Genomic DNA, 16,826 nt, shown 5'->3' on the forward strand with positions numbered 1-16,826 from the left:
TCCTTAGGTTTCAAGTTCTGCAATGTGATGAGCCAAGATTTAGAAGTGATTAAAATGATAAGCAACTCCGCAGTCCTTGCCAATGCCCGTGCACTCCAGCTAGTTATGGCAACCAGTGCTGGGGGAGCAGGAGGCCATCCTCTCCCAGCAACCGACCGCTACTGGTTTGGTGCCTTGCGTTGTGTGAATGAATTGTCGGTCCTTGTTAGGATTTCAGCGAGGCCCTATGCAAGCAGAGAGAAATAGTCAAGAAAAAGACTGCAGGAGTAAAACATCAGCCTGTGGAACGGGTCTTACCTCCTGCAAACCCACCGCTCTGCACGGGCAGATGGATGGAGCGGCCACGGGGGTGCCGAGGAGGGTTCGTGTTGGGGATGGGACTATGGGGAGGCACATGCAAGAAGCCTAGAGGCAGGATAATACAGGGGTTATTTCTTATTTTTTCTATAGCACGTTTTCATTCTTTCAGACCTCTCATCGTTCCTGATGCTCTGCTCTGGGTTGTCCCAATTTCCTTACAGCTTTCCTTAAGTACAGTGGTGCAAGTGGGTGGCACAGTTTGAGCCAAGGTCTCCTGCAAGAGAAGCAGGGTACTTACCTCCAGCTGTGTAGCTAAAAGCAGATTTATTTACTTTTTTTTTTTTCTGTACCACTGGACCTAAGGACCCACCTCTGCCTGTGGCATGCCCCAGCCACAGGAGGGAAGCAGCCAACAGCCTAATGCCCTCTCAGCGCTGCGAGGAGATGCCATCTCCAAATGTGCTGGCACTTCCAGAACCTCCTGGCCTCGCCTGGACGTCTCAGACACTTTGATCTTTTCAGGGAAAAAACAAAGGCATAAGATGTCAGAGGTGTCTGCAGCACTGACCTTTTTTCATTAGTACAAGCTCAGCCCAGGGAAAGCTGCTGATCCCGTAGAGCCTCTGTGGAGGCTTGATCCAAGCCTAGATTCAACCAGGGAGCTCATATTGTGAGTCTTTGGCCTGTGACTACCTTAATAAAGAGGCTAAAATAAGCCTCAAATATTGTTCCAAGAAGCTAAACATGAGCCATCCTATTTAAGAAAGAGGAAAAAAAAAAAAAAATCAGTATTTAAGTTGAAATGGAATTGGGGCTATTATATAAAAGCTACAGTGACGGGATATTTGAGGAATGTGGATTATTAGATCTGAAAGCCCAGGTTAGTCTGCGCTCGGTTCCTCTGGCCGCTCTCAGCAGCTTTTCAGCGGGATGAGATGGTGCGAGGGGCTGAAAGCGGGCGGGAGGCCGGGGCGGCCGACAGCCCCCCTCAACCCTCTTTATTGATGGCTCCATCAAACTCAGCAGGAGGTCATTTTTAGGCGTAACACTTGTGCATAAAGCCCAAGGATAGAAAGATCATGGCCAAATTTAATAAAGCTACTAGCATTTTCAGAGTTGTTTTATTTGTCTTCTATTATGTTTTTTATCACCCTCTTATTAGGCAGCAGCTATTCTGTGGCCGCTTTCAATCTCTTTCTATCAGGCGGCTGCATTGATAATCAATTTTTTGAAGCACAGATCTTTTCCGGGTTTGAATTATTTGGATTTTATTAAATAAATGTGCATTTGTGTAGAATGGAAACTTTGCTCCTTATCAGGATCATCTGTCTTGGTGAAATGACTTGTAACAGCTGTTCCGTGAAGCAAAATCTGATAGAAACACTGGGAGTAGATATAAACACAAACATTAGTCACCATGGAAACAAAAGTTACTGCGAGATGGCTCCAAAAGCTGTGCTTCTATATGTTTCTTATCCTAACTAAATATTCCCATGGGATTTTGCCAGCCACTTCATTTAAAGCCATCTAGGAAATGTTCTGCTTGCACGCGTACCGATCGCTTGGGAGCGGCACCTCCAGATTTGGGTACCACGTAACTGCGCTCTTAAAATCAATGGGCTTCTTGATTTACCCCGACTGCCGGAGGCTGGGGAGGGACAAACCACCATTTTTAAAATACCAAAGGGCAAAGTTGAATTTAGGTACTTGCAGAGGAGAGCGCTTCTGGCTTCAGGCTGCCAGTTTAACCCAGTTCCAGCCTGGGATGCTCTAAATCCCACCGCAGCAGGTATGGCTGCGAGCGCGGTGTGAAGGGTCTGGGCTGCTCTGCCCACGTGCTGGGCTGTAATCTGGATAATCCGGGGGGCTTTGCTCCTCCATCTGCCGGTTCTGCGATTTCTCCGTGCTCTTTAAAAAATACATCGATGAAGGAAGAAGGGCTGCAATTCAAAACCAGTTTCTCCGTTGGCAGAGGAGCTGCATCTTTAGATAACCCTTGGAGACTGCCGAAATAAATATAATCGCTGGACGAAGACTGGCATCTTGCAGAGACGAGCCAGCAAAGACCTCATCGGTGATATTGGCCAGGATATAGAAGAAACCACCGCGGGGCAAACGTGGGTCTGTTTGAAAGGACCAACTCGCTCAGCCGGAGGTGGTACCACGGCTCGGGGTGTTGTGCGGCATCTGTACACGGCCCTGAAACCTCCCGGCAAAGGAGCTGCTGCTCCCGTGCTTTCCTGGGCCTTCGGTCTCCTTTTTGCAGGAGTTTTAAGAAAATCCACAGTCACCATAGCAACCGCCGGCTCCGTGGCACGTGCGGCTTCCCGCGGCACACGCGCGGGCCGGGTGCCTTCAACCGGGGGTGCGGGGCTCGGCACCCCAATAACGACCAAAGCACTGCCTGCTCTCACCCCCCACCCCGAGCCTGCCAAACTGGCCAGACCAGCCGGAGGGGATGCACTCAACTGGTACGTTTTCTGCCTTCGAACGTCGATGCGGTGAAGGTTTGGGTGCCCACAGGGAGCCGAGACGCAAGTTCTCCCTGTTAATGCCCTTTATGCACCAACTCCCTGTCCTCGCGCTGTTGCAATCCTTCCCCGTTTGGCTGTCTTGGGCGAGGCGGGGAAATCGTTATTAATTGTTTTAGCATCCGCTCTGGGGGACGCCTGTGCATCCTGATCTCACGATGCGGACCGTTAAAAGGCCACCTTCTGCCTTTCCGTGCTGCTTCCGCAGTCAGACGGTCCCCGCCGCCGCGGCCACGGACTTTCTTTTTACGCAGCCTTTCCAAAGGTGTTTCGTAGCCCGACTCGCCCAGCAGCATCGCTGAACAAGGCAGGCGGGTTTGTCCTGGGTTTTTGCACGGTTTCCGTCAACGCAGTGCCTGAGCGTTTTGCAAACTTCTGCTGAATTCCTCGTGGCGATGCCTGGCCGAGCTGGGAACGTGTCGTAGCAGAGGAGCGGGTCGGGCACAGGTCTGCGTGTGAAGGTCTTATCTCTCCAGTGACTGACAGCTGCTGGCAAAGTGCATTTGGTTGGGGGCTTTTCCTTTTCAAAGTCCCACTGCCCTACTTCAGAAAATACTGAAGTATAATTGAGTGAGCCACTGGGTGCGTTAGTTTGTCAATCAAAAAAAGGTAAAATCCAATTATTTTTTTTTTAATGGCCTCTTTCCATAGAAATCTTGCTCCTAGTTATCATAAAGATCTATTTTAAAGGAACAGAGAAGAAGAAGAAAAGAGCAGAAACCTAGGTGGCAGGCTCCCTTTGAAGTCTGGCTGCTCCCATCTCTGCAGCAATTCCAGATCGTTTTAAAAATGGTGATGGGCCGACTTTTATCCGCCCGGGAAGCCCTGGGTACCAGAGATCTCATTGACCCAACTGGCACAGGCGGATCCTGAAGCTTAGAGAAACTTGCCACCCAAGTTCAGTGTCACAGGTACCGAGGGTTAAGAAAATTAACTGTGGTTAGGGAAAATTTGGGAAGACATTGAGAAAAGCATGCATTAAGGGTGGGGTTGTTTTTACAGTATGCAAAAATGCCATTTTTTTCTTTTGCAGGAAATTTAAGCATTGTTTTTTTCCCCCCTGTGTCTGTCTTCTTAATTGTTTTACCTAAAACCCCCTTTTTAACTTAATCCCTCCTCCCCACACACTTGATGGAAATCAATTGATCACCCACACCAGCTACTGGCACTTGAGCTAACAGACAAACCCGAGAAGGAAAATAATCCCGGGCTGTCTGAATAGCCAGTTCCTGCTGAATCCAGTGAGATTTGGGTATCCAATTCACTTAGACTCCTCCTCCTCTTTGCAAATCCCAGCCCAGTTGCTCCCAGTAAGTCTATCCCACGCCAGACTGAGCAGTCTTGGCAGGCACCGGGCTCAGTAGAATAAATTATCCTGGCTTGTCAGCTCATTCCCCCCGACTCTTTGCAGGGATTTCATTATTATTGGGGAGAGGGGGGTGTTGTGCTTGAGTAACCACGTCGGGTTTGGCCTCGGTGATTATGTCATTATACCCACAGCAAACATTTTGAATAAATATTAAATAATCTTACAAAGTCAGACCTTGTTAGCACTGGCAGCAGAAGCCAAGCGGCCGTGAATCGAGAGCGCGGGAGGGGGAGGTTTGTGCCATTCAGCCCTTCTAAGGAGCAATTCACGATGTGCGAGCCGAGGGAGACGCCTCTTGCATAACTAAATGGGTTCGTTGTGCCATTAGGATTCACGAGGCTGCGGGAAGTCGCCGGGACCTCGCAGCGGGGACACCCCGTCGATCTCCCCTCCGACCTGCAGCAGCAGCGGGGCGAGACGGGCTGAGAATCTTGCTCAATTTGCAAGACCCCCTGCTTTGCCTTCTCTTTGCATTTACCAGCCCTTGGGACCTCCAAAGACCCTCCTTTTCAAAACAAACAAATAAACAAAACCTGTGAGGATAACAGTAATAAGTAGACTATTAATAATAATAATAATAATATCAAGGGTAATGATAATTAGAAAAAACTGGGGTCTTGTTCATTTACCTCCATTTTCTTTTGAGTTTGTATTAAATCCCCAGAGGCCAGCTCAGCAAAGCATCACGGTACCTATTTCAGTACATCCCTGAGGGCACGTGCCTACAGCAGGCTTCGAGGTACGACCACAGGTAATGCGAAGGGGGTAAGAAACGTCTGTTGGTAGATTGGGATAGAAGACAACCCCATGAGATAAGGGAATTGCTTTCAAGAAGATGGTTTCATGGCCATGCAAGTGCTGGTGACCGATGCGATATGGTGATCTTGCTGAGGGAGGGAGGTTGCAGGGGCTGTGAGCTACTGAGTGTTTAATTTGGGGTTTTATAAAGCACGATGGATTCAGGCTGGACAGTAGGCAGCTTCCTCAAATCCAACATAATTGGGTCTTTAATCTGCTCAAGAGATTCCTGAGCTGGATACCGACGCTATCTCCTCCTTTTGATGAGGGTGGTACAAAAAGAAAAAGGAGAAAAAAAAGGCACATGATGTGAATTTATTTCCATCTTCCAACAATAATCCAGTCATTCTGCCCGGGAAATGCGGGTCCTGCTTAATGCCCCTTTATGCAGTTTTTTTTATGATGCCCAAGAGTTTATTTACAGATTTATTTTGCAGAGGTGGAAAACGACAGGCAGAAAATGCCTTTCCGATTTTTTTTTTTTTATTTCTTTATTTCATTATGTTTTATTTTGTCAGCAGTGGATTGGCTGGGGGTTGGCTGAGCCCCCTGGCAGGTGGGAAAACGCCAGCTCCCCGAGCCCCAGCTGTGCCGCTGCAGAGAGCCGTTGGAGCAAGTCCCGAGGTCTGCAATGCAATTGCATTTCCTACGGCAATAAATGGCAGTTGTCGGAGCTGAGCATTTCTATCCCGCCTTTATCGCCTGGTTTTGCCCGTTCCGGCTCAGAACGGCACATGCAACAGCCGCTGATGCTGGTCCCGGTTGGGGTCTGAGCCCCGGCCCTGTGACACCCAAAATTTGGGTATTTACTAAACATAACTAAAGCCAGGTAACAGTCAAGACTCCGGCTCCATATGCAAATGTCTCGGAGTCCCAGGCAGAAAACTGCACCGTAATGTTTTTCCTCTTTTGTATAAATTACATCTGGAAAACACAGAATTGTTAGGATTTTGAAATAGGTGCCTTATTTCAACTTGGCTTGCTAGAAACGATGCTGTTGCACAGAGTAATTACATCATAAATTTGTTAGAGGAATATAAAGCCATAAAAGCAGTGGTAATGGTTTGCAATTTAATAGCTGAATTGTAAATGAATTTTCCTATAGCAGCTTTAATGTAGCAGGCTGCTACAATTAAGAGAACATTTTTTGGGGTGCCTTTAATTTTTTGTTGTTGTTGTGAAGTTCAGTGTCATTAATTCTCTCGTTTAAAGAAGCCGTATAGTTAACCGCTTCAAGTAGTAAAAGACAACTTTGACTTCCTTTGCAACCAAGAGAATATTGTCCCAGAGAAAATGTTTTTAGCCCATTTGGCACTTATATTTTCTTATGGTAGCTACCGTGGAGTTGTACCTCATACTGAGCCTATGACCTTCATCTCCTTTCCCCGATACCATCCATCTCGCTCCCGTGACATGTGGCATCTGCCACGGTGGTGGAAAGCAAAGGAGAGTGAGCCATGCTGTCTGGCTCGGGCAGCAGATACACCCTGCTCATAGCATTTAGTTTATCTTATTTATCTATTTGTTTGATAAAAGAAGATATAAATGGAGGTATGTGGGTATTGCAGTGCTGCAAGGATGCTCCATCCAGCAATGGAGCCTCATTACCCTCCTTGCACGAGACTGTCCCCCTCCGCGGTGCCCATTTCTTGCTCTTCCCCTTTCCGTCCCTCTGGATCCCAAATGTCGTTCAAAGGCAGCTCAAGCTTACTCAGACACAATTTCGTTTGAGCGGGTGCCCCCGGCCCCAGGCCGCTGACCCTTCACGCGGCGGTTTCAGCGACAGGGTCCCCAGCGCCGGTTTCTCCTGGTTTGCCTCATCAGGTTCCTCTCCTGCTTCTCACGTTCGCCTAATTACAGCTTTCCACTTCGATACCGGCATCACCTCGGTGGCCTGCGTTTGAAGGGAACGCTGTGAAATACCGTATCCGATTTGCTTGCAAGCAACATTGGGGCAATTTAAATTTTTTATAATTATTGATGGCATGTAATTACGTTGCCAATAACACCTACTATTTCTATAGAGGAGTAGGGAACTGTCGCACCGTGGTGTGTTGCAAATGCAAATTGACACAGGCAACCCTAATCTGGCTACGGTGGGCGATAATTAAAAGACACTGTCGTATGTAAGGGCCAAGGAAGCTGATGGAGACCTGACACTGCTCCGAGGGGTGGCCCTGAATCCCCTCCTCCCGGCGGTGAATCCAGTTTTAGGGGAATGTGTAAGGGCAGTGCATGTCCTAATGCAATTTTCTCTCTTGTGCATCCTTATTACTGTCACTAGAGCTTCAATTTCAGGGGTTTTTTTTTGCTCATCAGCCCTCAATAGTTGGTAATTTGCTAGTGCTCCAGTTGGTGGGTGCAATGTGTAGAGCCCTGCCCCACTTCCAGCAGGGATTTGACCTTGCAGTTATTCCTCCGTAATCATAAAAATCTGCTCCCTTGTTGCATTCTAGACAGAGGCGGGCAAGAGAGAAAAATAATTTAGTGAAAATTGGTCTGAAAGCGTGCTCTCGACGTGCGCCCTCCCCTTCCTCCGAAGACTGGGAGTGCAGCAGTGCTGTTTGCAGGGACCTGCTCCTGGGTGCCGGGCACGGCCGGAGCACGGGGCTGTGCCGGTTTTCAGGGCGTCCCCTCGGTCTGTTCCCAGCGCGGCCGAGGGACCCGAGCAGCCGATTCCTGCGTCACCGTGCTGGCTCGCTCGGGTGGAAGGTAGCCGGGAGATGACCGCAACTCTGCTGCACCCGAGGGTTGGGAGAACGGGCTGGAAACCATCCTCTGCCTCCTTCCGCCCCCCCCTGAAAAATACAGTTTATCTGGCACCTTGCAGCAAAACCCTCTCCAAAGTCAGTGCTAGCTCAAGCAGGGGCAGCCTGCGCCTTGCTATGAGGTCTGTGGGGCACAGGTGATTTGTAGGGTGCTGTGTGACCGAGCAAAACCGGGGTCCCCTATTGCAGAAAGTGCCGCTCGCCTCTCCCCAAAAAAACCCCACAGGTATCTTCAGAGCAGAGGGGTGAGCCCTGCGCAGCGAGCTCCTGCTGCTGCCTTCGAGGGATGGGAAGGTATCAACTGGTCTGATGACCAGGGATGCAATTCCTGCTCCGGAGCTGCCACTGTCCCGCCAGGAATCTGCTGGGGAAGGCAGCACCGTCGTGTGCAGCAGTGGGTGCCACTTTCTAGAGCATTTAGAGATGTAAATGGGGAGCAGGGGAGGGGAATGGAAAACGTAAGAATCCACTGTAAACCCTGAAGGCACGGCGAGCGCTGAAATCTGAGCTCCCGAGTGAAAGCTGGTGTCCGTGGCAATGGATTTCAGGCAGTAAAAAAGCTTCGACGAGGATGTTTCTGATGAACTTTAAATCCCTGACTCTGCTTCAAATATCCCATATGAACACACCCCATGCAAGGTCATGCCATTTAGTGGATACACTGCAACTTTCTCAGTTTTTCTTGGAAAATCGCAGAAACGTTTTGATGTTTCAACCCTCCACCCCAATGCTTGATCTTGACCTTGAAATTTGTCACCTGCCATCTCACCTCTTACGTGACCGAGCCTGGTCGAACTTGTCCCGTCAGCATTTGTGTTTGCTGGGGATGGAGGTAATTTCTGTAAGCCTGGGAGAGTGTTTGTACAGCACCCAGCACCGGAGCATCTCGGCCTTTTTACCTAACAAATGCTTCCACAATATAAATATTTAAGTATAATAAACAATTATGATCAAGTTTCTTGGGTGACTGCACACAGCAAGTGAATTTAAAATTCATTTCCCATGGGTATTGAGGCTTCAAATTCACTTTCTGTGAATGTTCACGCTAATAAAACTCCATTGCACAGGAAGAGAACACAAGAGAGACGCAAATACAACAAGGGCAAATTTGCTTAGGTTTTCAAATGAATACTCACCAACTTTTTATTATTTTTAAGTATTCATCCCTATTTGCTATAAAAGGACTATTTTATCTTTACTCTCTAAGCTCAGTGAAGCATGTATTTCTGAGGTATAATATACATTTCCTTGTACTAACGGAAAGTTTTGTTACTAGCAAGTAATGAGTACGTTTAAAATGGACTTTATCTTCAGGAAAAGTAAACCCACATGAGCTATCACCATCTTGATTAACATCTGTATTTCAACACATCTTGCAGTTTAAGGCTGGGATTCTTCCAACAAGCCTAAGGGACGTAAGAGCCACCGCTCCTGCTGAAATAAAGGGTGGGTCAGAAGCAAATTCCGTTGCTCTCCTTTCTAACCTCCCTGACAGCTCGTCTGGCTCAGTGTCCTCACAAAACTAAACCCATCCGAGCAGGGTTTCTGTGCTATTTCGGTGGCTTGTTGCCAACCTCCCTGTTTTTTTTCCCCTCTTTAAAGCCGCAGATTTCAGATCCAGATTCTTACACCATGATTTTCCTCTGATTTTCTTTGCTCATCTTTCATCTAGCACTGCCCTCAATTACGAGGATGCCGGAGCTGCTTTCTCTTCACGCAAGCTAAGCTCACGTTTGGAAGGACTTGGGGGGTCACTATGTCTCCTTTTTGCCTGAGGCAGAGGTAGCACTGTTTTGACATCTTCATTTGATTTCCATCCTGGAATTGAAAGAGATGCAAATTACCAATAATGAATATTTTCATTAAAAGTGTCTAGACATTATATCTGAGAACAGGATAATGATGCTGCTGCTTTCTATAAAATAGTCTGAAGTAGACCCAGGCCACTTTATTTTTTTCATCAGAAAAGATAACGTTTATTTTAAAAAAAATGTAATTTAATGTAAGTGAAATTAGGGTAATTGCTAATTATGTAACTGCAAATGAGGCAGATCTTTATCTTGAGGCGAGCTGGTCTGGTGCAGATTATGAACCGTTAGTTCTAATGGGGTGTCATCAGAAGGCAAGAAAATCAGCCGAACAGTCCTAAGTCATTTCTCGCGCTTGTCCGGACCTTTTGGATAGTGAGGGGCGTGAGGGATGGAGCATCACCCCTTCTCACTGCAGGTCTGGCCTAACATTTAGCCTAGGAACGTAAATGTGGAAGTTACAAAAGGTACCATGGTTTTTTTTTGTTCCTTGTCCCTTTGTCCTGCACCGTGTCAGAGCGAGCTCCCCACCTACCAGCCCTGCATTCCCCGCGCCTTGGCTCACATCTTCTCCATCAGGTTTGAGGTCCCAAATATTTTCAAGCTTAGTATCCATCCTTGGGCCTCTGGCACTATGACAAACTGCACTTGATGCCTGAAAAAAGTTTTGAGACTTTTTATTTTTTCTGTATGCACTGGAAGTTAATAATACAAAAACTACCCTAGAGCCAAGTACTGCGTTATGAAGTCACTAACTTTATAGGATAAACATATTACCCTCACACGAGCTGCAGTACACGGGTATCGGAAAAATTAAATGCACTTGAATAGCTTTGTAGATATATATCTCTGTATCTATAAAACCTACTGACAGTGAGCAAACACAAGAGCTTGGCAGCTGTCCCGCTCTGTTTAATTGCCATCGATGAGTTTTATACATATCACCTTCTTAAAATCCCTCTGCCAACAGTCCTGCCAGCTTAGTGATTTGAGTCTTGTCCTGAAGACCTTTGGGGTGGCTAACGTGCTGGTACCCACAGAACCTCCTGCGTGCACTGGAGCTAAACAGCACGTTTAGATTTTCCTAAGGAATCCATCCAGCTGTGCTTTTTAAAAATTATTATTAATTTAGCATTTTGCATCCTCATTTTTTTTGCCTGTCCTATATATCTGCCCGGGCTTTCTCTGAGACCACCCGCAGTGTTCCCTCTCTGATGAGAACATCAGCTTTCCCTTGGATGGATCCCTCTTGTTCCACCAAGCCTTCATCCGAAGGCACCTCCCTCTTCTCTGGTGCACCAGGCTTGGGGAAAACTTCCCCGCTTTCACGAAAAGCTATTAATATCAATAATATTAATCTTAATAAGCCTCACCTGAGTTAGCCGAAGGGCTAGATAATGCTTCAATCCTCCTCTGCGATAGAGGACTGAGCTCCTCTTGGCGTGCCAGCTGACGACCAGTGCTATCCATCTGGGACCCCAGATTGCTCCCAGTGGCAGCCGGGAACCAGACAGAGGGACCTGGGTCCAGCTGGTCAGCCTTATCTCCAGTTATCCCCCAAAGTGTAGGCACCTGTATGAAAACCTTGACAGCCTGGGGCATCCCCTCTGGACGCGGGCTGTCCTGCCTCCCCCCTGGACACAGGCCAGGGAAAAAGAAGAAAATGCAGGAATAACAGGAATCATTGCAGATGATTTTACCTGTTGTATATCAGAAGCAAAGTAAGAGTTGACAGCACCTCCATTTGATCTCTGCCATGAACTGACTTAGAGCCAGAATTTTTCAAAGGCTGCTAATCACCTCGGTATTGATTTTATACCAAGATACTTTATCACACTTGTGTGTTTGCTGTGGGTTTGGGAGGGGGAAGTGGTTTTTTAAAATTTTTTTTAAAGTAATCTACGTCAGAAGCTAAATGGACTTTATTAGAAGCAGCATACCTGCCACCCTTCCATGCCTGGGTGTTACATTAGGGTAAATCAACCTCCAACAGATTTCATTAAAAACTCCAGTTTACACAAAACATGCGTGCTTGTGGAATACCTAAAAAGCGGGGGGATTTGCTACCATTTTTTGGTTTTGTACACTGCACTAAAGTAGAATATATGCTGAGCCATTTTGAGTCAAGATAGCCCGAGCAGCCATGCCCCCGTGCTTACAGCTTTGCATTCCCTGTTTTTTAATCCTAATTTCTCCCGCTCTGCCTCATTAGTGTTGGAGCACCACAAAACTTGCCCATCACATGAGAACTAGCGTTCCTCCCAAGTGCGGCACTGTATGAGAGTACCAATAACACACTACAATTTTTTAGGCAAGAGATGAAGGAATTGTTCCTTATTTAACTGGAAAGGCTTGCTGTGTTCTATGGGTTGCAGTAGGTGCCCTTTTCCACCAGGTCACAGCAGCCCTTCACACTCAGTTTCAGTCCATCCGTGCCTCAGTTTCCCCATCCTGTGAAATGAGGTCTGCAGTATTTTCCTACCTAACGAAAGAAATAAAAGTACTTGTGAATTATCTCATGTAAAGGGGTTTCTCTCAGTCCTGGAGAAGTGTTATTTTTCACAGAATAGGCGACTCCAGCCAATCTGCACTACGAACAGTTAAGGAGATGGACACCAATATGCTCCAAGTCCCAAATGCATAGAGTCAATGAATACATACTGAAGCCTTAAAACATGACTATAAATTATATAATGTGTATATGTATGAATATTGCTCCAGTTTTTCAGCTGCCTTCTTAATGCTGAAACTTTATCTATGTATATTTTTAGAGCTTTCATAATTTAGTGGGGAATATAATTGTATGTTTGTAATCTTATGCAATACAGGATTAGTCCACCCTGCTGGTAGCGTCTTGAAGAAAAAAGAAAAAAAAAGAAAAAAAGAGAAAAAAAAAGAAGCTAGTTTTACTGTTCCGCACTCCCCAGCCACACTCTTTTGTTGCAAAAGCGGCTGGTTTGCCAGCGGGGCGATCCCCAAACCAGGCATGCCCCCGGCGTCGGTGCCGCCGACAAAACAGGGGAGGACGACGACACTTACACCAGAGCGTGCTTTCTCTCGCTTGAAATGAAAAGGAAGGCTGCTTTGCCTTGGATAGCCTTGTAAGAATAAATTAAGTTTCACTCTTGTCTAGATTGCGCTGTACGGTCCCCGAAACACCTGCGGGAATTTTGTGGATGCCAGCATGCACCCTGGGTGGCAGGTGGCAATGGGGAAGGTGCGCTGCGCATGCTAAATCCCCTCTCCTTTACTCTATGCAGCTCTCCAGTTCTGCATTAATCTTAGGATTATTTTAGAGGCCTGAACCACACTCAAGATCTTATCTTTTACTTACTTCACAAATATTATAGTAAAAAATTACATTTCTCTCTAGCATCTTCCTCTTCCAGGATGCTCTAGCTGACTCTACCCATGTGCGCTGCCCTGCAGACCCCGTTTCTAGTTATGTTTGCTGGGGAGGGAGGGAGGTAAGGGCTGTTCTTCCACTGGTTTTGCCGATGGTATTTATTGCCACAGGATGGATGGGTATTGCCAATGGATGGGTACAAATGTTTATTCCTGCCTCTTGCCCAATTTAGGACAGTGGTCTTGCCTGTAATCTGCCAGGCTAAGGCATCTAGAGGGTCATGAAAATTCAAAGGCGTCTGAATTTCACCCTGCCTCTTGCTAATGTCAGATCTTCATAGGAATTGACTTCACAGGACAAAGAAACTGTCAGCTGAATGCTGATGCTGTATTAATGATAGGGTGCATTGACCCACCCCGGTGTGTCATCATTGTTGCGAAGAAAACACAGAGGCAACCCATAATCACCTTTCCTGCATCTGTCCCACTAACACCTAATTTAAGTACATATTTGTCTGCTGATTGATCACAGGATTTTTTTCACGGCACCTATTATCCTGCTATCTAAGCGCTTCAGAATCTCCCTATTGATTTAAGTTTTTATATGATCCTTATAATAGTGTCTGAACAGCTGGTAAATTGGGTCTGCAAAGCAAATGTCTCTGCAAACTTCCCATTCTTCCAAGAGGATGGATGATTTCTTGTAGTAAGTCAGTGGGACCTGCTCTCCCAAATCACCCCTGCAGTTTTGCAAAACCCAACCACGTTTTCCCCCTTGATTTGTGACAGGGAAGGGATGGGGAAATGGCATTTCATACAGACTTTGCCTGAAGTTCTTTCTCCTTCCTCCCTATTTCTCTCTTCCTTTATGGAAAGCTATTTGTGAAATCCAAGCAGTTTCACAGAACTGGCACGCAGACTTCACCCCGCTGCTGCCAAGCGCGTCCACGTTTGGGTCCGCGCTCGCTCTCCTTGCTCCTGCGAGTGTATTCCCGCTGGGTGCTGCTGAGCTATTTGGTAATTCCCAGCTGCACTTGTGGGTCTCCGTGACTTGCCGGCGTTCCACCCGCTCACCCACCCATCGCTGCCAGAGGTCCCGTGCTTTGCAGAGCCACCCCCAAGCACCCACACAGTGAGCACAGCCCCTGCCAGGCAGCTCAGCCCTGAAACCACCCGGGGGGGGGCCAGCACTGGAGCTCAGGGCATCCTTCTGCATCCTTCTGCATCCTTCTGCATCCTTCTGCTGGGAAGCGGCTGGTGGAGGGCAACGGCTGTGGACCGGTTCAGATCAAGTGGGACCTTGCACTTGGTCGATGCTAAAACCAGCTCCTTAGGGATATTTCAGGCCTAACCACAGTGAAAACAGTTTTTGCAGCGAAGTACAACCAGGAGGCTCAGCTGACGTGGATGCAGCTTTGGGGCTCACCCCTTCTCTTAGCCAGACCTACAGCACCTATGTAGGAACAACCTGGCAAACCTGCTCCTGGGTGGGGAGAGCTGGCCTGGAGCCCACCACAAATCAGAGGTATCCATGCAAGAAAGCTAAATTATCACAGCACCATCATTGTTACTGCTTCTATATGCCGTGAAAGGGAGCACTTCACCCATAGTTTGCAGCAGGAGGTATGTTAAAACAGGAGGGTGGATCAGAGTTAGATTTTTGTCCAGGTCAATATGACCCATGAGATGAAGATGAGGTCGTCTTGGAAATAGCTGCAGCGTGTCAACCATGATTGACTGTGTGAGTTTTAACGGCTTCATTCACTTTTCAGTTGCATGGACCAACCCGAACCAGGTGGGAGACGTCTGACAGTTTATATGTCTCAGATGACAGACATCGTTCATCAATGGGAAGAAAACCCCCCAAATTCGCACTGAGTCCAGTTTTATGTTAAGCAGAGACCCTGAAACTCCTGGGTAATTGCACTTACAGTTCTATAAACCTAAACAGCAATCAACTGCCCTCAATAGTCAAGAAAGCAGAAACCATTAAAAGTTTTGGGTACATTGCAGCAGGAGCTCATCACTGACACCGATACCTGCTTGTGAAAAGCTGGCTGCTGACGTCATCCCCATAAACATTTAAATATAGGCGGAATGTACACAGATTCATTGGATTGCTGTAATTCATTAAACAAATGTTGGGTTTAATAGAGCTACGTATAAAGGCTGGTGCCATAGATGCGCTCAGCTGTGAAATATGCTGTGGAAGTCATTTGTTTGCAAGGGGTCGAGAAATCTGCTTCCTATTAACGTAAAATGGGTTTACTGGAGAAAAATCTCTGGGATCACATTTTTCTCTCAATCATCCCTTCTCAGTGGGATTCCTTGAGGTTCACGCTGGGTAACCAAGATGTGTCTAAGCTGGGGGGGGTTGGATCTGGGGTTTGTTTTGATCCATTAAGCTTGTATCTCGCCGCGGTGATGTAATTCCCCCAGTACGAGACACTTTATAAACATTAATGGGTTTGTTTTCGCGGTCCCAAGGGATGCGCAGCGCAGGAAGGTCACCGGGACCCTTTCACCCGCACAGAAATGGAGGTGGGGAAATGTGTCACTGCAGCATCATGGGGAAAAACAGAATATTCACCCAGATTTTTTAATCTGTCCATCCTTAGGTCTGTTTAATCCTGTTTTAATAACTAAAGCACTAGCATTACAGCTACAGCGCAGCAGTAACACATCAGCAAGGTTTGCTTTAAGATGCTGCTACATACTCCAACCGAGGAAGGAAAGAGTTGGTGCTGAGTATTTTAAGAGCGAGAAGGGGGGTCAAATGCAGTTGTAAATACACAAATAGAAATGTGACCTTTGTAGAGGGAAAAAAAAAAAATTGTAGACATTAGCAACTATTGTAACTTGGATGGAAATGACTTAGCGGAGATGTGCTACAAGAGACTATTGAACTCGGGGCATGCTGTGCTTTTTCTGGTGATTGCTGCTAAAGTTTGCTCGTCTCTCGGACCGGATTTTCTTGGTGAGCTTTTCTTTGCTGGTGAATGGCCACACAGATGCCTCTGGTGACATTTGGAAAGGGCCAAATTGCCGCTGTTTGCACTGCGGCGTGCCAGGGCCTAACAAAATAGAGGCGCAGATCAAAAATCCTGTCTTTGGCGATCTTTTTTCCAATCACAGAAGGTCAGTTTTAGAGGATGTGCTGAAAGAAGCTGGTGATACTCACAGCCCTTTCAGCAGGGAATTGTTACTGTAAGCAGAGATACATGGAGCAGATGAGAAAATAATGTAAATATACCGACAGAAGGTAATTTTTCTTGTGGAAGTGAGACACAAGCAGATAAAAAGCGATCAGCAGAATTTACATAAGTCTTCACCATCTCAGAGGTCATCATTCTGCAGGGTGACACACTGAAATTCATTTTTATTAAATTCTGGTTGATTATTTAATTGGAAAAGAAAGGATTTAATTGAATCAAGTCAAAGGGCTGTATTAGATTACTTTCAACCTTAACACAAAAGGCTTTTCCCATTTAGTTAAACTGGTTCCTTTGCATATTGTACATATTAAACTACAAAAAGTGGTAATCTGAATAGCAAATTGAAGTGTTTGGAAGGCCTGAATGGTACCCACGTGCTACTCAGCCCTTTTTCGTCCCCTAAACCTTCTCATATTCCCTTTACTGCACTCCTTAGGTTTAAACAAGAACAAAGACGATGGGTAATAGTCTCAAATCTTCCTCCATCCACGTTTATGCCATCTGTATATTCTTGAGAAATAGCCTGCCTGGATGTGATGCTACTACCAGAACACGTTGCCCAAAACTGAGGGTTTTTTTCAGGTTTTCAAGGCTACCCTTGCACCGCCTGAAAAGATGCTGAATGTAGCTAAGGCTGAATCGCGACTCAAGACTTGTTAGCGTAGACTCAGGTTTCCCGTGTGTCCTTAGGA

At 46.7% G+C, this 16,826-nt stretch overlaps 1 protein-coding gene and 1 long non-coding RNA gene across 4 annotated transcripts in view; one reads left to right on the forward strand and one right to left on the reverse strand.

Moving 5' to 3' along the window:
* Positions 1 to 16,826, forward strand: part of LOC115342529 (kazrin) — a 312,869-nt gene that overhangs the window by 199,381 nt on the left and 96,662 nt on the right. The window lies entirely within an intron of this gene.
* LOC115342791 lies at positions 8,946 to 14,042 on the reverse strand. Its single transcript, XR_003923904.2, has 3 exons — positions 10,948 to 14,042; positions 10,110 to 10,229; positions 8,946 to 9,584 (listed from the first exon to the last, which is right to left on the reverse strand). It is a non-coding gene; the product is annotated as an uncharacterized LOC115342791 (long non-coding RNA).

This window comes from Aquila chrysaetos, chromosome 6 (genome assembly GCF_900496995.4).
Source record: "Aquila chrysaetos chrysaetos chromosome 6, bAquChr1.4, whole genome shotgun sequence".
Classification (NCBI taxonomy): Eukaryota; Metazoa; Chordata; class Aves; order Accipitriformes; family Accipitridae; genus Aquila; species Aquila chrysaetos.